The sequence below is a fragment of the Olea europaea genome, chromosome 8 (genome assembly GCF_002742605.1).
Source record: "Olea europaea var. sylvestris chromosome 8, O_europaea_v1, whole genome shotgun sequence".
Classification (NCBI taxonomy): Eukaryota; Viridiplantae; Streptophyta; class Magnoliopsida; order Lamiales; family Oleaceae; genus Olea; species Olea europaea.
This window is the reverse complement of record NC_036244.1, coordinates 19,877,213-19,901,460: the sequence shown is the minus strand read 5'-3', so window position 1 is coordinate 19,901,460 and position 24,248 is coordinate 19,877,213. Positions and strand designations below refer to the sequence as shown.

Sequence of the window (24,248 nt, the reverse complement as noted above, 5' to 3'; positions counted from 1 at the left end):
GACCTCAAGTATACATCTCGGTATAACTTTGGAATTGCATTTCATCTATATGATAAAGTTTGTCATGCCAAATTTAGGTAATAATTAGATTATCACATTTATGCCTTATAATTTCTATACTCATTATAGAATGCTTAGTATTAGGAATATAAATGTCGTTTTGTAATTTACCATAGCCATTAAAATCTTTATCAAGATAAACAAGAACAACAATTGTTCTTAACAGTAAAATGGTTCATGTCTGAATATGAAACTCATTTAATGTTTCGGTTATGGTGGGTACAAAGTAAAATTTCTCTAATTTCAATACTAAGGCCAAAGGCAATGGCAATAAATATGCTCATACAGGCAATGTAGCAACGTTTGCTCATCTTCAATGTGTAGGTCAACTTCTTCCTTTTGCAGCGATCTACTTCTATTTAGTTTTCCCATATTTGTGCAAATATGAGATCCACATCTAGTATCAGATACCTAAGAAACTCATGAAGTAGATATAAGTCCTACAATATTTCTTCCAGTGACCTTTCATTCTATAATGAAAGCAAGGGTCATTAGATTTGGTATTGTCCTTGGCTTTGACTGTATTAGCCATATTAGATGCTTTCCCAAAGCCCCTTTTATTTCCTCTTAATACCCTTAGAGAAATCAATGACTTGCCATTGCTAACTTTGATATTGGGCCCAACAGTCTTAAGTATGTTCAGCAATTTAATGAGTGTACATTCAAACTTATTCATATCATATTTCATAATTAGTATGAATAACTCTCTGACAGAAATTGCAGAACAAAGTCAATACTTAGTTCCGAGTTCATGATTAAACTTAATTGAGACAACTTCTCAATGCCAATTATCTTCAGTGCCTGAGCATTGACTGAAGATTCTTCTGTCACTTTGCATTGGTATAGTTACTTGGAAGTCTCATATCCTTCCACACATGATTATTATCATACAACTCTTTGAATTAAAAAAATAATCATGTATTAGCATCTATACTCTTGAGTTGCTTTTGTAACTCAGGTGATGTAATGCAAACATTACACATGTTGCAGTACTATTGTCATTACCGTGTTATTATAGCAGTCACCTCTTCCTTAATTGAGTCATCAGTAGGTATTTCTAGAAAAAGGGCTACTCAAGGACATAATCAATTTTCTCATACCTAAGAATAATTATCAGATTACAGTGTCAATCAAGAAAATTTGGTTTGGTTGTTAGCATCCAGTATACCTCTCAAATGCATATGGTTACTCAATATTCAATATAAATGACGAATAGAAAAAAAAAATATAACATGTATCAATCAATTTAACATGGACTTTTATTAAATTAATTATGCTCCTGCTGTTTGATTCAAATTTATGATCCTCTCGCATAAATTTATGGAATCCATACTTGTTTCCCAGTGTGCTAGGATCTCATCTGTTATACCAAGACCTTGAGTGTCCTCAACAAACCTTAATATAACATTTGAATATATACTATTATCAATTGTATCTGCATACAACTTTCAGATCATTAAACTGGCAACTCTTTATCTTCATACATCTTATGTGTTAGCTTAACATGCCCCTAAAATTTATCTTTTGTTTATCTCCTTAAGTGTACTCAACAAAAGATAAATTTTAGTTAAGTCGAACCCATCATTCAGAAATATCAAATATTTCATAGTGTCAAACATATCCCTAATATACCGGTCTTGAGTGTACTCAACAAGGTGAGGCGATTCGGGACTCTAGTTTTTCACTATAATGATGGAAGCGAATAATAAATTGACATAATATTTTATTGAGGGATTTTGCATTCAAAAGTCTCATCAACATCAATATAATCATATATATATATATATAATATAATAATGGTGTGGACGATTATGAACTTTTACTATCTAGTCTTCTCGAACCATAAATAAGACTAGTTGGTCAATTTATAGGGTGTTTAGCATTGAATCAATATCAATGCACCATCTCCAAGGCTCCTCCTCTTCTTGTGTCCTCAATTAGCCCAACTGCAACCTGTATCATATACTAGTTGACACCCAGGCCTAAATGAAATCGGACTCGCAAGCCCATAATAACAACAATAACGGACTCCCAGGTCCAAAATAACTAAGAGTTCATAGGCTCATAAAACGACAAGAATAAAATTAACCATTCAACACATCCATATGATCGAGTCCATAATCGTCCACTAATAATATATTCATCACATAAATGCATTCCTATATAATATATAATATTATATGCAAATATGTTTCAAGTTTCTAGAAATTTAAGGTTGTCTAAACTATTTTAGACAAATTGATCGAAATAATTAAATAATCATGTAATTATATTAATCAACTAATTTAATTAGCATGCATATTTAATGAAAATCAAATTTTATTTAAATACCGAATTAGAGTCCAACTCTAATTCCACAATTATAGGGCGGGACTATTTAATTAAAATCAAATTTTAATCAAATACCAAATTAGAGTCCAACTCTAATTTTAAAACTTAAGACGGCTGAATTAAATCAAAATCAAATTTTAATTAAATAGAAAAATTAGAGTCCAACTCTAATTCCAAAAATTTAGGGTGAACTTATTTAATTAAAATTATATTTTAATAAAATACTAAATTAGAGTCCAACTCTAATTTAAAGAAAAAAATTAGGGCGAGACAATTTAATTAAAACCAAATTTTAATTAAATGTCAAATTAGAATCAAATTCTAACTTCAAGAATGTATTTGGGTGAATAATTAATTAAAATCAAATTTTAATCAAGCATTAAATTAGAGTCCTCCCCTAATTAAATTGAATTAATATTTTAATCTAGGATAACACTCCTGAATAAAATAAAATTTAATTTAGATCAAAATTTAATATTTAAGTTAAAATCTGATTTTAACGAAAATATTAAAAGTCATCAATTTTAAATAAAATTTTAATTTGGGTCAAAATTAAACTGATAGGTCAAACCCATTTGAAAATCAAATTTAAAACCACTTTAAAATTCAAATTAAACACTTTCAAAATTTGCAATATGACCCAAGTTTAAATTTATAAGAAGGACCTCCCAATTTTGAAAATTGCAAGTAGGCCCTTTATTAAAATAATTACAATCAAACCCTGCTTTCAAAATTACAACCAAGAGCTTCTAATTTCGAGAATTACAGAAAGACCCCTCATTTTAAAATTGCTAACTAGACCCATGAAAGAATATTGCAAACAGGGCCTAAAATTTTAGAAATTGCAAGAAAGGCCCTCGCCTCCAATTCGCCCAAAACCTATCTGAAAAACCTAAAAAAGATCACCCAATTCTTGCTTCTTTTCCGGCGCTTCTTCTATATGGTTGGCGGCGCCGACAATAATCCACCCATCGCCTTCAAGCGACCGACTTTTGTACCCTCCCACAACAGCACGAAAACACTGTTGTAGAAATAGCAGACGTCATTGCGTAGTGCAGAAGCATCTACTGCCTCTGCCAACAGCGACAGTTCGCCGCTGCCTCGCCGCCAGTCCGATCCACCTCCTCCATTATTATTTTTTATTTTATTTTAAAATTAGATTCAAAAATATAAAAATTAAAATTTTCTAAATTGCTAAAAACCAGAAAAGAACAACAATCAACTTTTGATTGTTCTCAAAAAATTAAATCAATTTCTAACAAACACAAAGAATGTTCTGATACCACTGTTGGGAATCTACTTAAACGTGCACACGAAAATTAATATAAATTTCAATTCCCTCCATGGATCTCTTTGTGTTTAGATAGAAATTGTACCTTTTATGAGATCTGAAAACTCATTTGCTATTCTTTCATTCCAACGATCTTGATTCGCCACTCACAACTGTCCAATTGTCCAGCCTCCAACGGTAATTCACACAGAGAACAAGTTGTAGGATTAGGGTTTTCTTCTTGTGCTAACAAGAAGAATGAATTTTTTCTACATATCCATGACCCTAATCACTTATTTATATAAGCCTAAACGGGCTTGGCCTGACCGAATCCAAAATTTAATTAACCTGTTTAATTAAATTCGGTCCGTGAATTAATTTGGACCTATAAATAAGCAACCAAATTAATTAATTTATCTAACCCTTGTTAAATTAATTAATTGAAAAATTACAATCTTCTAGTTCATCTTTTGTGTGTGATCCATCAGGTTCCCGATCACGATACCTAACGATGTGAATTATTGTTTTGATCTAATAGAAAATCGATAAATTAAAACATCATTTTGATTTATCACTCACGTTCGTTGTCCCAAATTAACATCTAGCAATGTGTCGGAGTAATACATGTGACCAAAAATGTTACATGATATGACAAAATCAAATTCGTTTGTTTACCGTGAAACTATAATCTCTTTGTCAATATGATCCGATCAATTATGAGATATGGAAGTATGTTAATCTCAATTATCGGTCATATCTTCCATTATACTATTGAGTCAATATAAGTCAAAATTTCTTTTCGACTTATGAGTACACCTTGGCTAAGGATTTCGTTATCGACTTAATTGAATGAAATGCAGATCATAATCTCTTACTATCTAAGAATGACGAATCCTCTATTAGTCATTCACAACCTACATACAACTCTTGATGTACCAAAACGATGTCGTATTAGCAGCCTTTTGCAGAGCAACATCCAACACCGTCAAATTATGACTGTCCTCATATAAGGCACCATGATGACCTCAAGTCAAAGGACCAATTCCATTACCGAACGTTAGAGATTAATCACTGACACTCAGATAGCTATCATGTGGAATTTCACAGTGGGTCTCCAATGTTTTGTTCTATAACAAAAAATCAACGTATTCATTTAAGTGTCATCACACTTTAACTTGTGAGATCAGCTACTTACTTTACAAGTAAGAAATGCCGCACGTAATGGTCTATCCGTAATAATGATATCCGTATCTCATTATTACTTACGACCACGGACGATTTAAAATTCAATCATACGTAATTTATATCTCACAATCACAATTTCTTGTGATTAACTAATTATCAACATTTGAATCTAAGGACTCTATTATTTAATTTGATTGAATATTAATTAAATAATAGATCTATCATAAAATTGCATCAATTGTATATTAAAAGTATTTATGTCTAATGTTGATTAAACCTAAGGCATAACAATTACACCGTGAACATATAATTCTATTATGTAGGACTAGCCTTGTACGAGTTGAGCTAGAATGTTCCTATTATAAATATGATAGCAGTTAGTTATTATTACAATAGGATTTTTGTTTCCTATTAGAATAGAGTTTTCTTTCCTTTTTAGGATTTTAGTTTTCTTTCCTTTTAGGATTTTGGGTTTGTTTCCTTATATTGATAAGATAAGGAAATTATTTTGCCCATATAAACAAAGTCTTTTATATACTTTTCAATTAACCTATTCATTACAATAAAAATATTCTCTACATATTTGCAAGATTGCTTATTATAAACTGTGATTTTGTTATCAGTTTAGATGAAGGTTGTTGCATAGTCAAAACTATTTGACTAGTAATCCTTAATGGTCCTACATTTGTTAGTTTGACTCAACCCTGACCACTGAGCTACCCGTCAGGGTTGAGTCAAGGAGATTAAAAAAATATTTTATACTGGATTGATATGTTAAAAAAATCACTATAAAAAAAAAAGAAATTTAATTTTTTTTCCCTTCAAAAATTTCATGGGCCTAGGGGATGGTCTAAGCTTTGCCTTCCCTTTGACTTAGTGCTATGTGTTCATCACTACTTATAGATTGATTTACATATAGATGATATGTGACAATAAGATTTTGTGACGTGGATTCTCAAGTTAAAAGCGTTTGAGCATGTTCATTTTTGACAACATCATCGTAATTTTTCAATTTTAGTGGTGCCATCAATCTCTTGCCTTATTGAAGATGCTGCTGCTGCATCTGAGATAGTTGTACCTAGGATGGACTCAAGGATGCTAGGGGGATCAAATCTAGGCATCTGAAGAGAACCTCAGCCAAATGGGAATTCAGATGGTTGGTAGTGCGCTGCAAGCACCTTTCATTGATCCAATGTATCTTCAACACTTGAGGACAGCTTAGTATGCTGCAGCTCTTAGTGACCCTTTCGCAGATAGAAGTTGTATGGGTAATTCATACATGAACTTTGCTTCAAAAGGCTTATTTTGGCACCCTATTATCACAACAAAAGTCGCAATATGGTGTTCCATTGTTTGGAAAGACCAGTTTTTCTACTCCTTATGGTTACTATAGTAATCCTGCATTTGGAATTGGGTCGAATCCCGAAGGTCCCCCTCTTATTCCAAGTTCTCCTGTAGGACCTGGTAGTCCTATGCGGCATAAAGATTTCAACATGAGATTACCTGGTGGGGTGAGAAATGTAGCTGGGGTATGATGGGAACTTGGCACTTGGACAACTTGGAGAACACATTTGCTTCCTCTTTGCTAGAGGAGTTTAGGAGCAACAAACCCAAATGTTTTGAAATTTCTGAGATTTTGAGGTCATGTTGTTGAATGTAGGCATATATTTCTCAAGAATGCTCTTTTCACCTTATGATTGCTGAAACCTTGTACTTTCGAATCTTTACATTGTTATTAGTGTTGATGGGTATAGAAGCCAAATCATACAGAAAAAACTTGAAAAGGCCATAGCAGAGAAGAAGAACATGGGTTTCCATAAAAAATTTCCTCAAGCTCTTACTCTGATAACTGATGTGTTTGATAATTATGTAATCCAGAAGATACCAACATTTTTGTCCTTTATTAGTTGATATTTACAATTGTCTACATTTATACGCACAAATAATCCCTTCAACTTTTTAGACTCCATTATTTTGTTTGTTGGTACTAATTTTATTTCTTTCCAGTCTTTTGAACATGGAATGCAGCCTAGAGAAGAGAATTAGGTAGCAAGCTTTTTGCACATATACTTACACTTAGCCTTCAAATGTGTGGTTTTCGGGTAATACAGAAGGTAACATCAAATTTACATTTTGTACAACTTTTTGTTTGCTGTATTCGTTCATGCTTCCTGCTTGTGAAATGTAATTTCTCCAAATGAGCTATTTCATATTCTCCTAGATAATTTTGGTATTTGAATCATATATTTATAATAATAAACTACTATAGTTAACAGAAGTTGTGATTTTATGGATATCTAATTTGTAAAGTATTAAAAAACTTAGGCTGTTCAAGCTGTTAATGTGAATGAGAAGATCAAAATGGTGGAAGAGCTTGATGGACATGTCATGCGTTGTGTGCATGATCAAAATGGTAACCATGTCATCCAAATGCATCAAATGCATTCCAGAGGAGCACATCGAGTTTATTATCTCAACAATTTTTTTGACCAAGTTGTGTCTCGTTCTACTCATCCATATGGGTGTCGTGTGATATAGGTTACATAACGTCTTAACATACTTTTATCATTTTACATATTTTAGTTTGCTCTTTTTTTATTTTATTAATTCCGATAGTGATGTTTTATTTTCCAGAGTATTGAAGCACTGTCAGGATACAAAAACTCAGTGTAAAGTTATGGAAGAGATTCTAGGGTTCATAAGCATGATGGCACAGGAGGATCAGTATGGCAATTATGTCATAAGGTTGGCAAAGTTTTTTAATATATTAATTTATCATCTAAATATTGTTAGCATTGTGTCTACATTGCTAAGTTCTGTCTGGAAATATTTGAAGTCAAATATGTTGTATCAAAAGTTTGGTTAAGGATGTATAGATTTCTCATGCTCTTTCCATTAGCAACGTAGAGTTTGCTCACATCCACTTCAGATGAAAAATTGATGTATTATGCATCGAATGCTTAAAAAGAAGTCATCAAAGAAAAAAAGAGATATAAATCCATTTTGCAAACACTCTAAAATTACCTTGAAAATAACTAAGCCAGTGCATTGTATGAGCCAGAGGACTAGTTCTCTTATAAGAGCTGCTTGGGGAGTTACTGTTCATTCTTGTAACCCTCATTTTCACATTTGGTTGACATAACTGTTTCTAAACAGGTTTGCACTACTGAATACAAAATATCTTCTTCATATATTACTTTTTGGCATTTTCTGCAGAGAAAAAATGAAAGATTGACGATCCTTTTTCTTTGAACAAAAATCCTAGCAACAGTTGATCTCTCTCCTTTAACATTTTACTCCAAAGGATGTTCCCAAAGCTTCTTCTGAAGGTACCGTAAGCTGCTTTTTGGAGGTAATATGAGGATTTTGGGCTAACTAAATTTTAAGGATACAGGAATTGCAACGAGAACGAGGAGCCAGGTACGAATTTTTTACCCAATTCTTTTATGCGAATTTCAAGAAGTGATGGAAAGAAAGTTGGGAATTTTTGTTCTGTGGTTTTCATATGTTTAATTTGGTTTTCGATGTAATTGTTTTTTTGTTTTAGATCGTATAATGGAAAACAAATGGTTTTTATGTGTATTTGATCTAATGGGATCTGATTTTAGTTATTAAAAAAAAAAAAATTAATTTCTTTTTTATCATATTGGGAAGAAAATACATTCATATTTAGTTTCAATGCTGTCGTGCCCAGTTAAATTTTCTTTTTAGGGTTTTTATAGACTGATTTTCATAAAATCTATCTTCATTTTGCTGAAAATTTCGATACATTTTTTGGAAAAATATAAAATACAGCTAATTGTCATCTGTGTTTATTTTTTCAATTTTTAGATGCTTTTGTTTGCTTAGAATTTTTTTTTTTTTTTTTTTTTTTTTTTTTTTTTTTAATTTTTAGATGATTTTTTTTGCTTAAAATTTTTTTTTTTTTTTTTTTAGTTTCATATGTTTGAAGGTTATTAATTAAACTAGAACCTTTGTGTTTGCATTTGTCCATTGGGCATTTGGATTGGTTATGTAGATTGACTGAGTTAAATTTGTGAATTTCAGCGTGAAATAAAGGGAACTTGTACGCTGCACCAGATTAACCATGTTGTGTCTGAAAATAGCGATACTAACAGCACTAATCATCATGTCTTTTACTAATATTTTTGAATAAAATAGTTCTTGTTGAAACTACCCTCATTAAAGGTTGCAAACATGCCTACTGGTTTGTCCGAAGGTCTTCCAAGTTGTTTTTGAAGGTATGATTGAGGGTATGTGGCTAAATAAATGGAAAGAGCAGAGCAATTGCGAAGAGAACAAGGAGAAAGAGGATTATAGCGGCTACAGCTTTTGCGACTCCAATTAATGACAACTGAGGTACTGTACCACCAGTAGCGAACGAGAGTAGGGAGGTTTGAGAGCGGGAGGACAGTGTTTTGAAGCACCCTAAAAGGAGAGAACAAGTGGGAGAGAGGCCAATGGATGATTATGGTAGCGGCAGAAAAAAAAGTCAAGATTAATGCTGACTAATCAGCAGCTATTCCTCTTTCTGAAAGGTTGAGACCATTGTCTCGTAAATTCTTTATGCATTCACATATATAAGATCTTTTGGGGTGTTAATTTTTTAGATTTTTTGTATTGCGCATGTATTCAGATAGATAAAACAAAAGGGGTTTTGGGTGCTATAATTTTTGAATTTTGTTTTGTCAATAAGAATTCTGGGATGTCAACACTCACTGTTTTTTCTCCTTGCAAGGTACGGTAGTTAAATGTAGTATCTCATGACGCCTCAGTAAAATCTCTATGTGTTTTCTCAAATTTTGGAAATTGGCTGTATTTTAAGTGTAGATTAATGTATTATTAAGAATAACAGGCAAAAGGAAAAACAGATATCGTCATTTTCGCGTCACTTTTTCATGTAGATACATATAATTTATTAATAAAAAGTTTTTGTTAGATCCTTTCCGAATGCTAATGTGTTAGCCCTCTTATTTTTCAGGTAAGTAATCTAGGAGATAAACTAAAGCTTTCTTTATCCCCATCAAAATCGTGCATCAACCAGTGGTCTTGGAGTTCCCTTTGATGATAAAAATTTGGTGAAGGAAATCAGTTTAGCAACCGTTTTGCCACTGAAAAGAAACTTCAACAATGATCAGATAAAATTAGTTCGTATATCCCATCCTTTTCCCCCCATGGCGCTGTCTATAGTATGGTTCAAGGTGAGGTATGTCTTTTACATTTACGGTGCTCATAGTCAAATCTCATGTTTTAGCTCTCTTATAGTGCATGTTTGGTTAAACTAAATAACGTTTTTGGAAGTGAAAGCTCGATATTATTCGGTTTTGGAATTTATATGAAGTGATAAAGTATCGAGTTTTCCATGTCAATTGTGATTTATCTGGTGATGACACTTTTTGCAACACTAGATGGATTCACATTAGGGTGCAAAATCAAATAGCATTTGTATTCAATGATAAGTTACCATTCGATTATCTCAAAAATCTACTTTTCGTTCATCTATTAGCCGAAGAGTCTAATTTCTATATCCCCTTTGCCTTAAAAGAGAGGATGCCAACATTAATATTCATCTTGAGGTAGAGTTTTCACACTAAACTGGTTCCCTACTGTAGTTAAACTCGTTCAATATTTATTTCCACTGACAAAAGGCTTTAATTATTCCTACTGTTCATTCACAGAAATGAAATTAATGCGACAGCTTTATTGCTTTCCATGATTGACTTAAATAAGTAATTTATTGTAGCTCTATGTTCATTCCCTATTATTTATTTTTATTATCTATTATCCCTACTACAATAAAATAAAAGAGACAATATGCCAATTACTGTTCATTCAGGTCATATTTTGAGTTTTTACGTCCAAAAAAAAAAATAGTTTACGTTATACCACATAATTTTTTTTTTTAAGAAAATGATGTAAATGATCTTGAGAAAATTATCGTGAAAAAATAATAAACATTAATAAATAATTGATTTTTTTTTAAGAAAAAAGACGAGTTTTACGCATTTTTTAACACACACGTTTGATATACGTTTAATTAATTTTGATATTCATTTAGATCATTCAATGCGCCCATGACTTAGTTCTGGAAATGAGTTTCGAGAGAATATAGAAGATTTATGCATTCGACTACCGTACAATCGTCGATGAATTTATAAAGTTAGCATGTTATTGAAATTCTTAATTTTTTAAATGATGTCTCTTTTGACATTAATAATTTTTTTAAATTTATTAGGAAATTTTCTAAAAAATTCTTGTCTTGTCGCGAAAAAATAATAAACATTAATAAAATAATTGATTTTTTAAGAAAAAACGAGTTATAAGCATTTTTTAATACACACATTTGATGTACGTTTAACTATTTTCGATATTCATTTAGATCATTCGATATATTTATGATATAATTCTCGAAATGAGTTTCGAGAGAATATAGAAGATTTATGGTAGATTTTTATATAAAAAAAAAAACTAAATAAAGCACTTAGTCAAAAAATTGGCAAAAAAATAAATAAATAGAGCAACTCCACGCATCACGAAGCAAATGCTCCGTGATGGGAGCAATTTTGCTCCGTGCATCACGAAGCAAATGCTCCGTGATGCACGAAGTTACTCCGTTAGGCAACCTTTTTTTATTTTTTTATTTTATTTTTTTATCTATTTATTTTTTTTAAAGATGATGTTCGGTGTCAATTTTTTTTATGATGTGATTTATTTAGTTTTTTTTTTTTTATAAAAATCTATCATAAATCCTTATAAATCTTCTATATTCTCTCAATGTTTATTTCATAACTATATAATAGATATATCAAATGATCTAAATGAATATCGAAAATAGTTAAACATACATCAAACGTGTGTGTTAAAAAATGCGTATAACTCGTCCTTTTTTCTTTAAAAAAATTAATTATTTTATTAATATTTATTATTTTTTCGCGGTACTTTTCTCAATATAATTTCCTTTTTTCATTGGTGATTGATATATTTTTTATACAAATCTATTTTACCCTTATATGACGTGACACAGAGTATATTAAATCATATATATTGTTTATTTTCTAAAAGTAGTCACGATAAATCAAAGTAAAACTTAACACAATGTTAAAAAAAATTAATACTCAATCAAAAGGATGTCAATTAATTTATTTGATGATATTGAATATTTTAGATATATATAAATTTTGGAGGATTAAATTCAAATATATCATAATTGGGTGATTAAATAAAAATCTCAACCCTATTTAAGTGACAAAATATTATACCGTAGCTCAGTTTGTGTTTGGTTCCATCAAATTTTTTTCTCATTTTTCTCTCTTTTATTTTCAATCGTAGAATCTTCCATAAAATAATATTATAGGTAAATAATAATAAAAATCATTAAACGATTGGATATTGAAAAAATAAAAACAAAAAAGATTCGATTAATTACACAATTTAATTATATTGAATATAGTAATCATCAAATAAGTCCTTTATATGTAAAATAATGTTTGATATATAAATTATGAACTCCAATAATTTGGGTTTTTAATCCATGCATCAAGGGAACATTTATCATATTCCCGAAAAATACATTTCAATTATAGCAACACAAAATTGAGGCCAACTAATTTTTCATCTTGATATTTTAACATCTGAAATTTTTTTATATATTAAAGAAATTCGATCGTTTTTAGAAAATTTTTTCTTCTTGTTACTTTTTTCTCTCGATCAATTAATTTTTTAAATAATTTAATAAAATTTTTGACGTCATTTAGAAAAATTCCTAATAAACTTTTAATTTTTTTTTAATGTCAAAAGTGTGTCATATATGAAAATTACATTTCTATTTATCATTTTAAACAATTAATCAAATTTATAGATTTATTAAGAGAACGAAGTAGATATTTTGACACGTTAATAACTTAATATTACCTAAAAAATGACACGTGAAAACATAGTTCTCTTAAAAGAGGCAATCCTAGAATCATTGTTCATTTCTGATGCCCTCGTTTTCACACTGTAATGGTGATGGCAATTTACCCCACCCCGGGCGGGCCGGGGCGAGGATGCCCCTCCCCAAATCCACCACGTGATTTTTTTTTTTTTTTTTAATAGAGTTCGTCTATGCAACATATTTCAAAATCGCTTTTTTTTTAAAACTTATTTTCTATCACAATTTTTTTAATAACATAATTTACATGTAGACCTATAATTTTTTCATACTTTTTATTTACACATTCTCTAAAAATCATTTTACACTATAAGTAATTTTATCCCAAAACAAAAACTTAAATTTACATAAAGTAAGAGTATTCTTTATTAAAAGTTCAACTTAAACATTATCCGTATTTTATTAAACTCGGAATTAAAAAAAAAAATTAAACGGGACAAGAAAATTGCCCCGCCCCGCCCCGTTGCCGTCACTACACTGTAATCATTTAGTTACTATTCATTAACTGGTTCCTCTAAATATCTCTTATATACCCCCCCCCCCCCCACTCCTCGGGGTACTTTTAAAATTGATCTAGTCAAATGTTCTTATTTTCACTTTGACTTTTAAAAACTTGAAAATTGTCACATTAATCTCTTGAATGGTAAAAGACAGAGATGCCCTTAAATATATTATATAATTACAAAATATTGGATAGTTTAAAAGATATTATTACCTTTTTAGTTAATAATTAAAAACCAAATACTTCTCCACTTATAAAAATGCAGAACGAGCCTCGAACACAAAAAAACTCTCATTTTTCATCTACTTGAACCTTAAAATATCAAAAAACTTTCAAACCCGGAAGCCAGAATTTTTTTCAGATTAATTACTTCAAATCGGTAAGTATATTTACACATGCTTAATTTCGATTTCAATAAATTGGTGTCCGTTTGAGTAGTTAAATAACACATTAGTTAGTAGAAATTTTTTTAAACAGATCTATAATTTTTTTTTTTAGAATTATAGAAAAATAAAAAGTCATATGCAAAATAAACAGTCCGACGATTAACTGTGGGATGTTAATGAAAACTGTTAGACAGCAGATAGCAAACATATGACTGTCTAACAGTCGACCGATGGCTATTAGAAACAGCCGACGGTCGACTGTTAGTCGGCTGTTTCTAATTAACAGCCGACTATTAGTGGTAAAACAATCCACAGTCGGCTATTTTTTCGACTGTTTTACGAATTTTTTTATTATTAATTTCTGTTTTGGTAATTGTCTTATAATTTTAATTACAAGTTGATTAAATAAATAAATATATGAATTTTTGTTGTTGTAATTGATTTAAAAATTCTATATCGTCATGCAGATATGATAATCCTGGTTTGTTATTTCGGTGATTTCCAACTGAATGAAAGTAATAGATGGAAATAGAGATGGATGAGTGATGTATGTGGTTGTATTGCAATTCCCGTAATAGAGAGTACATATGCGGAAGTGTACCGGGATTTGCAAAATAAGCTTAATGTCGATTCTTCTCAGTACGATATGCAACTGAGATATTTATTCAATGGTTATGGGGATTCATCCATTCCAATACCACCTATATTTGTTACTAATGATGCTGAATTGAACTATCTATTAGAATTGAATAAAATGCATAGGAATCCGACTGGCCTTGGCGTGACTTTAGTTAAGAAGGATATTGTCGAAAGTGAACGCGAAGATTCAGATAGAGCGGATAATAATGATCGAGATTTTTGGGAGACAGTGGAGATAGTTCCTGTAGATGATGTGGTTATTCCCGAGACAGTTGCTACTGATCGTGAAGTCCCTGTTACGCACAAAATTTTGTCGACAGTTGAGGACGATGAAAATATAAATGATTTTACAAATGAAAATTTAATTGCTTTATCCCGATAGAGACCTGAGCGGGGTGGAAGCTCAGGGGGTGGAACAAGTGGATCGTCCTCCAATTATTCGCGTGTGGCTCCCGATGATGAGGATTTGTATGTTGAGCAACTATTTGAAACCAAGAAAGATTTGCAAGAAGCTGTGCACCGGATAGCATTAAAATATATCTTTGAGTTCAAGGTAAAGAAATCAACCAAGTCATTGTTGACAGTTGCTTGGGTTGACGACAATTGCAATTGGTGCTTGAGAGCGACTAAGATGGATACGAATGAGTGCTTTGTAGTTCACAATGGGAACATACTTGCGAAGTGGGAATTTGTCTAAATAATCACAGGCAAGCTCGAACATGGTTTATTAGTTGAAAGATAATGCACAAGTATCAGGATCCACAGACAATCTACCGACCTTCGGACATCATTAACGACGTCCGTTGAGAGTATGGAGTGGTCATGAGCTACCAGAAGGTCTGGAAGGCCAAAAAATGTGCGTTTGAGGATTTAATGGGATCAGTCGAGGAGAGTTATGCTAAATTGGGCAGGTATTGCCATAACATGGTGAGAACTAATCCTGGTTCGGCATTTTTTATTAAGACGGGGTGGTGATTGTTTTAAGTAATTCTTTATGGCTCTCGGACAATGTATTCGGGATTTTTGAAATGCAATGCGACCTTTAATTCTAGTCGATGGTACAACTCTGAAATCTAGATATCAAGGCAAGTTGATTATTGCTACATGTCAAGACACCAACATCCAAATTTACCCTCTTGCATTTGGCATAGTCAACAACGAGAATGATCTGTCAATGTGTTGGTTCTTTTCTAAACTGAGGGAAGTGATTGGGAAAGTCGAAGACCTTGCCTTTATAACTAATCGGGGACAGTCTATAATAAACGGTATCGTTGAAGTTTTTCCCAAGGCACATCAAGGGTATTGCATATACCATATACAAGGCAATTTGAAGACTAGGTATCGGGGTAAAGGCATCATTTCATTGTTCAGGAGAGCAGCCGAAACTTACAGTGTTGAGAAGTGTAATCAGTTCATGGTCGAGATAGGAAGTAAATCATTAGCGGGGTGGGAGTATCTAATGAACATGGGGATTGGACATTGGGCGCGGTCGTACTTTCCAGGACGTTGATACAATATGATGACGTCGAACAATGTGAAGTCTCTCAATGCATTGTTTAAGAAGGATCGAGAGTTACTAATTCTCGCAATGATTGAGAACATTCATAACAAGCTGCAACAGTGGTTTCATGACCGACGTGCGGCATCACAGAGTTACACCAGTGTGCTGGCCCCAGCTCAAGAAGAGAAACTCTTCAAGGCTGCAGATGTTGCGAGAAAGTTGAATGTGGAAGCACTTGATGAGTTTCGCTTCTCCGTGCAATATGCACGTAATATGGCAAACATGGTTGATTTGACCGATAACACATGCACCTGTACGAGATTTCAGTTGGAGAGTTTTTCATGTGAGCATACAATCGCGGTGGCCATGTATCGAGGCTTTGCAGCGAGAAGATTAGGCACTTTGTACTACACGACTGAGTCATGGAGAGCAGCATATACTGAGACTATATTTCCTCTGCAGAATGAAGCCGAGTGGGAAGTTCCAGACCATATTCTCCCGTTCAATAGTTTGTTGCCACCAGCAATTGAATCGCATGGTCCTGAACATCCAAGTACATCTAAAATACCATATACCAAAGAGTTTTCTCGACCGCGTAAGTACGGCAGGTGTAGAGCCATAAGGCATACTCACCAATTTTGTAATAGTCAAATCCCCCCAAATGACAATTAGACTGATGTGTTCAATGTATAATATTTCTGTTTACTTTTACACTGTTCAATGTTTATTCGAGATCACAAATAATTACAAATAACAGTTACAAATAATTAATTACAAAAAAGTTTTACAAAGATTAATTACAAAAAAATATTTACAAATATTAATTATAAAAAAATATTTACAAAATTAATTACAAAAAAATATTTACAAATAATCTATGGATCATAATTAAATTCGAATAAGTCGCACGCTAACTTATTTCGCCAATTCTGTATCCACGACTGGTTGATTCCATCAACCTTATGTGCTATACTCAAAAATTCTATGTACTTGATTGCGAAAATGTCATAGTCGCCCCTGCAAATGAACAATATTGTGTTAGTTTGGTTCCAATTTAATTTTAAAAAAAAAAGATTACAAACACTTACGATATAGACTGCCTAGCCGTCGTCTTATCCCGCATGATGGCTAGTTTGTCCTGCACAGTCAAGCTCGCCCGTCTAGCCATCATAGGAACGATCACAGTCACGGGCTCTAAGTTCTGCTCGAGCTGCCCCTGTGTTAGACATGAATGATCGGGGTCATATACATATATCGTCGACTCAGGGAACACGATCTCCAATCCAATGCAATGATGATTGACGATCACTGGAATGTACATATGCGTACAACCCTCCTACGACTTTCCCCCAACAGTCGGTGACAACCCGATGACCCGCTCGAGCATATATGCGGGCAGCACGTACTCGTTACCCATAAGCTAGAGCAACTGATACTCAATGGTAACGACACGGAAGAACTCGGTGTTCAGTATTATTAGGCCAGGCTTGTAGAATGATTGTGAATATCTCTCAACTCGATCGCGCAACAATTCCGTGGCCATGTCGATGTGCTACATAAACAAAAAAAGAAATAAATAATTATTTCATTTAACAAATTAAACGTAATATGTACAAACAATAATAATAACACTTCACTTACATCATCGACGAGTCAAGCCCCCTGAGTGGTGATATCATGAAACCACTTGTATGCGTCCAATATCGTTCTTCCGAGTATCATACGAATGGTGCTGAAAAAAAAAAGAAAATGTTACAAAACTTATACGAGTACTAGTACTTTACTAAATCATACAATACTTACTCGGACAACATTGCTCGCCACTGAGCCTTGAATGCTTTCCATTTGGCATGGTGGACCTCCCGGAACATATTGGGGTACGTCCCATCGACAAACCTCTTCCTCTTCATCTCAGTGGTGAAGGGAGAGACGACGTACTGTGACGACACTCTCAGCCTCTTGCAGACCATCATCTCCGGCATGTCAATAGAATGCTTGATTGCCTCAGTCACCTCCTCCACCCGGCTATCGTCATTTCCTCCACCTCGGAGGTTGCCACCTCCTCTATCTCGGGGCTTGCCCCCTTCTCCACCCCTGGCTACCGCCACCTCCTCAGCCATGGGGACTGCCACCTTCCCTACCATCCCTTCCATCCCCTCTCGCTCCACGGATAATAGAAAAAATTCCAATGCATCATCGGACCACAACTGTCGGTGACCCTCATCTCTATCACCCCCATCCTATCACCCTCTCGATCATCCCCATCTCTATCACCATCTCTATCACCCCTCTGATCATCACCTCCGTCAACCCATCGCCTATCGGCTATATCACCTCGAAGTGCTTCGATCTCATCTTGAAGCACTCTAACATCAGTGGACAAATCTTGGACCCTTCCTACCAGATCGTCGACCCTGTCTGTCATCTCTCGACGCAACCCATTAACCTGCTCCGCTATAAATCCACTCAGACGGGCATATAGATCATCAAAACTCTGACTATGTGCGAGAGATCCACAGGGGAGGTCCCTGGAAAGGGTCGCCGGAGGTGATGTCCTTTGGGGTGGAGGTGATATCCTCTGCGGCGAAGGTGATGCCCGCAGGGGCAGAGGTGATGCCCTCTGCAACGGAGGCGATGTCCTCGGGGACGGAGGTGATGCCCTCGAGGGCGGAGGTCATAGATCAACTAGACCACACTCCTACACAAACAACAGTATTACAAATTATTAACTTGATCCGTGATTACTAACTCCTACAAAATGGTAATTAATAAATTATGTTCAATTCACTCACCCAGTCTCGATACTCCATTGAATCGGACATCTGGTCGTTTTGGGTGCGCGGAAGGCCGAATTCACGCACACAATCCTGAGCCTCCTCCTCCATCGACGGCGTCAACTCAGATATAACTTCAAACTAACATATTGACATTTGAATTAGTTAATGATCATGTAATCAAATTTTAAATTACGTACAATATAAACCACAAATACATAATACTCACCTGATGGTCATCGAGGAGAGCTGATAACTGTCTCCCAGTGGGACATCCCTCCGCTCGAGGTGCTCTCCAATGGTGCATCCGAAAGCAGCATGTCTCCTCTCGCCTTGCAAAGCGGGTACCAAATAGAGGGACGATCTCGTACGTCCAAATATGTAACACATACAATTATTATATACAAATTCAATAGGAAAAATAATTTAACATTGATTATGTTAATCATGTACCTGCATCGCTAAGGGCAATCCATAAGTGTCGTACTTCCACATGGCCCCCTTGGGCTTGAAGTGCGATCGGGTTAAGACGTGTACAGTATCCTCAAAACATTTCCGGCCCCACAGATAGTTGTTGAAACGATCAATATCATCAACAATCTCCAGATGGAAGGGGTTGATCGCAGTCTTCTTGTGGTGACACCGTAACACGCTCTCAACGAGGTAGACCATGCCTAACTTCAATCTGTCTAACATCTGGGCACACCTCCTAATTGCATCAATCAGCTGTGGTAGAAGCACACTCCCTTGTCCCTGAAAGTAAGTGTTATGTAGGCTATTTCTTCTTTGAGTCCCGTCACCAACTGCGTCATCGTCCGTAATCTTTAATCCCATGATTAGGAAACACTCGATCATCGAAAACTGGCAACTTTGCCCCCGATTGCGAAGTGGAGGACATTACCGTCAATTGGACTCAGCAATCGACATAGAAGTGCATCAATAATCTGACCAGAGTACTGCAGGTCTCTCAACGAGTATAAGGGCCACAGGAAGGACTGGCACAGTATATCAGCATGCTGATCATCGAGCAGTTCTAACACCGCAATGAAATTGTCAAAGCTCCTATTCCACGTAGCTTTGCTTGGCATTTGTCTCAACTCTGCGTCAATATGATAATCCACCCCTATAAAAATTCAAACTGTTAAAACATTATACAAGATATAATAGAATAAGTATAATAACAGAAAATTAAGCGAACAAAATTGTAACTACAATACGCAACACACAGATTCATAGTAATTAAAATTATTAATACTATGAAATGTTTTACTCTATTCTCAATAATGTAAATTTTTTTCCCTAATATCAAAAAAAGATAATAAGTATTAAAAATAACATTAAAATTTAAAGAATTATTCAAAATTACAATTACAAAAGCTAATGAAATTCAATGAACGAAAAGAATATTATTTATAAAAAATTATTAATAAAATAAATATGAAATTTAAAATTAAAATTAAATAATTATTAAAAATTACAATTACAAAAATTAATTAAATTCGATGAACGAAAATAATATTATTTATCAAAAACTATTAATAAAAATAAATACAAATTTAAAATTTAAAATTAAATAATTATTAAAATTTACAATTACGAAAATTAATTAAATTCGATGAACGAAAAGACTATTATTTATAAAAAATAATTAATAAAATTAAATATGAAATTTAAATTTAAAATTAAATAATTATTAAAACTTACAATTACAAAAATTAATGAAATTCGATAAACGAAAAGAACGTTATTTATAAAAACAATTAATAAAAATAAATACGAAATTTAAATTTAAAATTAAAATTAAATAATTATTAAAAATTATAATTACAAAAATTAATTAAATTCGATGAACGAAAGAATATTATTTCTAAAAACCAATTAATAAAAATAAATATGAAATTTAAAATTAAAATTAAATAATTATTCAAAATTACAATTACAAAAACTAATGAAATTCGCTAACGAAAATAATATTATTTGTCAAAAACTATTCATAAAAATAAATACAAAATTTAAATTTAAAATTAAATAATTATTAAAAAATATGATTACAAAAATTAATTAAATTTGATTAACAAAAAGAATATTATTTATAAAAATAATTAATAAAATTTAATTTAGAAAATTAATTAAATTCGATGAACGAAAAGAATATTATTTACAAAGAATAATTAATAAAATTAAATATGAAATTTAAAATTAAATAATTATTTAAAATTACAATGACAAGAAATAATGAAATTCGATTAACGAAAAGAATATTATTTATAAAAAAATTATTAATAAAAATAGAAACGAAATTTAAAATTAAATAATCATTCTAAATAATAATGACAAAAATTAATGAAATTCGATTAAAGAAAAGAATATTATTTATAAAAAACTATTAATAAAACTAAATATGAAATTTAAATTTAAAATTAAAAGAGTTATTAAATATTACAATTATGAAAATTAATTAAATTCAAGAACGAAAAAAATATTATTTATAAAAAAACAATTAACAAAATTAAATATGAAATTCAAAATTAAAATTAAATAATTATTAAAAATTACAATTTCAAAAATTAATTAAATTCGATAAACGAAAAAAATATTATTTATAAAAAAATAATTAATAAAAATATATATGAAATTTAAAATTAAAATTAAATAATTATTAAAAATTAAAATTTCAAAAATTAATTAAATTCGATGAACAAAAATAATATTATTTCTAAAAAACAATTAATAAAATTAAATATGAAATTTAAAAATTAAATAATTATTCAAAATTACAATGACAAGAATGAATGAAATTCAATTAACGAAAAGAATATTATTTATAAAAAAAAACTATTAATAGAAATAAAAACGAAATTTAAAATTAAATAATTATTCAGAATTGCAATGACAAAAATTAATGAAATTCGATTAACGAATAGAATATTATTTATAAAAAACTATTAATAAAACTAAATATGAAATTTAAATTTAAAATTAAAAGAATTATTAAATATTTCAATTATAAAAATTAATTAAATTCGAGAATGAAAAATTATTATTTATCAAAAATGAGGAAATAAAAATAAATATTCAAATTAAAAATTAAATTAAAATTTTTATTTAAATTTGACAAATAAATAAATTATTATTTATTAAAAACTAATAATTAAAATTATTTAAAATAAAATTCTTAAATATATGTAAGAAAAAAAAAATAAAAACTAAAGTCAGCGGGCCGACCGTAACAGTCGGCCCACTAAACAACCATAGTTGTTAGTCAGCCCATTAAAAAATATAATATAGTCATGGGTTGATTGTAACAGTCAGGCCATGACAACAACCGGCAGTTAACAGTTAACCCGAGCCGGCAGTTTTTCCGGCTTTTCTCGCTAGAAAATCTCCATTTTCGACGAGAAAATGTTGCAAATCTCAAAATCCACCTATTATTCTCCAATTTAGACCTATATTCATACTTCTACACCTACATAACTAATAATACATTCCAAAAACCTCCACAAATTCAGCATTCACACACAATATGAAAATCTAAACATTAATTTAATTAATTAACAACTCGAAGCTTATCTTAACTAGAAGAAGGTTGTCTGTTATGAACTGAATGAAAGTGTTATGCCCTACATCCAATCGATTTAGATTGTAAACACTTTTAATATGTTTAATGTATTTAATTTTGGTAAGATCTATTATTTATTTAAATTAATTTTGTGATAAATAATATTAAATAATAGAGTCCGAAAATTCAAGTTTAAGTTATTTGTTAATCACAAGGAGTTGTGATTGTGAGATACAAATTACGTATGATAGGATCTTGAATAATCCATGGTCGTAAGTAATAACGAGATACGGATATCGTTATTACAAATAGACCATCACGTGAGGCATTTCTTACTTGTGAAGTAAGTAGCTGATCTCACGAGCTAAAGTGTGGTGACACTTAAATGAACACGCAGATGTTTTGTTATAGAACAAAACATTGGAGACCTGCTAAGAGATTCCACACGGATAATTATCTGAGTGTCAGTGGTTTATCTCTAACGTTCGGTAGTAGAATTGGTCCTATGACTTGAGGTCATCATAGTGCCTTGTATGAGGACAATCATGCTTTGACGGTGTTAGATGTTGCTCTGCCAAGGGCCAATAATACGACATCGTTCGGGTATGTCAAGAACCATATGAAGGTTGTGAATGACCAATAGAGAATTCGTCACTCTTAGATAATAAGAGATTGTGATCTGTATTTCGTTCAATTAAGTCAATAACGAAATCCTTGGCCAAAGTATACACATAAGTCGAAGAGGAGTTTTCAACTCATATTGACTTAATAGTAGAATGAAAGATATGATCGATAATCGAGATTGGCACATTTCCATATCTCGTAATTGATCGGATCATATTGACAAAGGGATTATAGTTTCATGGTAAACGAAGAGTTTTGATTTTGTCATACCTTCCCGTCACATGTGTTGCACAGGGAGGGTTGGAGGCGGGGGCTTCCATTGCAATTAATGTAATTGCAAGCCCCCCGCTTGCAATTTCTGAAAGGGGACATCTGCAATTTTTAAATGGAGGGCATTTATGCAATTTACGAATATGGAAGCCCCCTATTATTAAATTTTTAAATTGGGTCAAATTTGCAATTTCAAAAGATGTTTTAAATTTGTATTTTAAAATAATATTTTAATTGGGTTTAACACATACCCTAATTTTGACCCAAAATTAAAATTTATTTAAAATTTGACTACTTTTATATTTTGTTAAAATTAGATTTTAACTTAAATATTTAATTTTGACCCTAAATTAAATTTTTATTTCATTTGGGAGTTTTGTCATAAATTAAAATATTAATTCAATTTTATTAGAGTTAGACTCTAGTATTATATTAATTAAAATTTGATTTCAATTAATACCACTCCCCAATGCAAATTAAAATTTAGAGTATGATTTTAATTTAATAATTAATTACATTTTGATTTTGATTAAATTACTTCGCCCAATAGTTATGGAATTAGAGTCGGTCTCTAATTCGGGATTTAGTTAAAATTTGATTTTAATTAAATAGGCCCGTCAATTAAGTTAATTAATTAATATGATTAATTAATTAATTAATTATTTCAATCCAAAATTTTAAATTAGTTTTGATGACTATAATTGCTAGATTTATGAGACATTGCATATAATATTAGATATTATACATATGAGACATTTATGTGATGAATGTTTATTTATGGATGATTATGGACTTGACCACATGGATGTGTTGAATTGTTGATTTACTTTTTGTTGTTTTATGGGCCTGCGAGCCCTTAATTGTTTTGGACCTGCAAGTCCGTTATTATTATTGTGTGTTATGGGCCTGCGAGCTCTTTATTATATTGGACCTGCGAGTTCGATTTCTTTTAGGCTTGCGTGCCAACTAGTATAGGATACATGTTGCAGCTTAACTAATTGAAGGCGCAAGAAGAGGTGGACACCATGGAGATGGTGCATTGATGTTGATCCAATGTTGTACCCCTTAGGAATTGACCAACTAGTCTTCCTTTTGGCTCGAAAAATCTAGATAGAATAAATCTATAATCATCCATACTATTATTTATATATATATGTATTTATTCGCATAGTAGATGTATGTTTAAATATATGTATATATATATATAATTGCTTGAT

The 24,248-nt window shown here is 31.8% G+C and overlaps 1 long non-coding RNA gene and 1 pseudogene across 3 annotated transcripts; both read left to right on the top strand.

Annotated features, from left to right (window-relative positions):
* Positions 1–4,377: 4,377 nt before the first annotated feature.
* LOC111398413 lies at positions 4,378–7,712 on the top strand (annotated as a pseudogene).
* A 273-nt stretch (positions 7,713–7,985) lies between these two features.
* Positions 7,986–10,299, top strand: LOC111399127. 3 transcript variants are annotated; one of them, XR_002703579.1, is made up of 3 exons: positions 7,986–8,266; positions 8,894–9,384; positions 9,828–10,299. It is a non-coding gene; the product is annotated as an uncharacterized LOC111399127 (long non-coding RNA). The 3 variants fall into 3 exon arrangements; XR_002703580.1 differs by having other exon boundaries at positions 7,995–8,266; positions 9,035–9,384; XR_002703578.1 differs by lacking the exon at positions 7,986–8,266 and having other exon boundaries at positions 8,775–9,384.
* Positions 10,300–24,248: the final 13,949 nt, after the last annotated feature.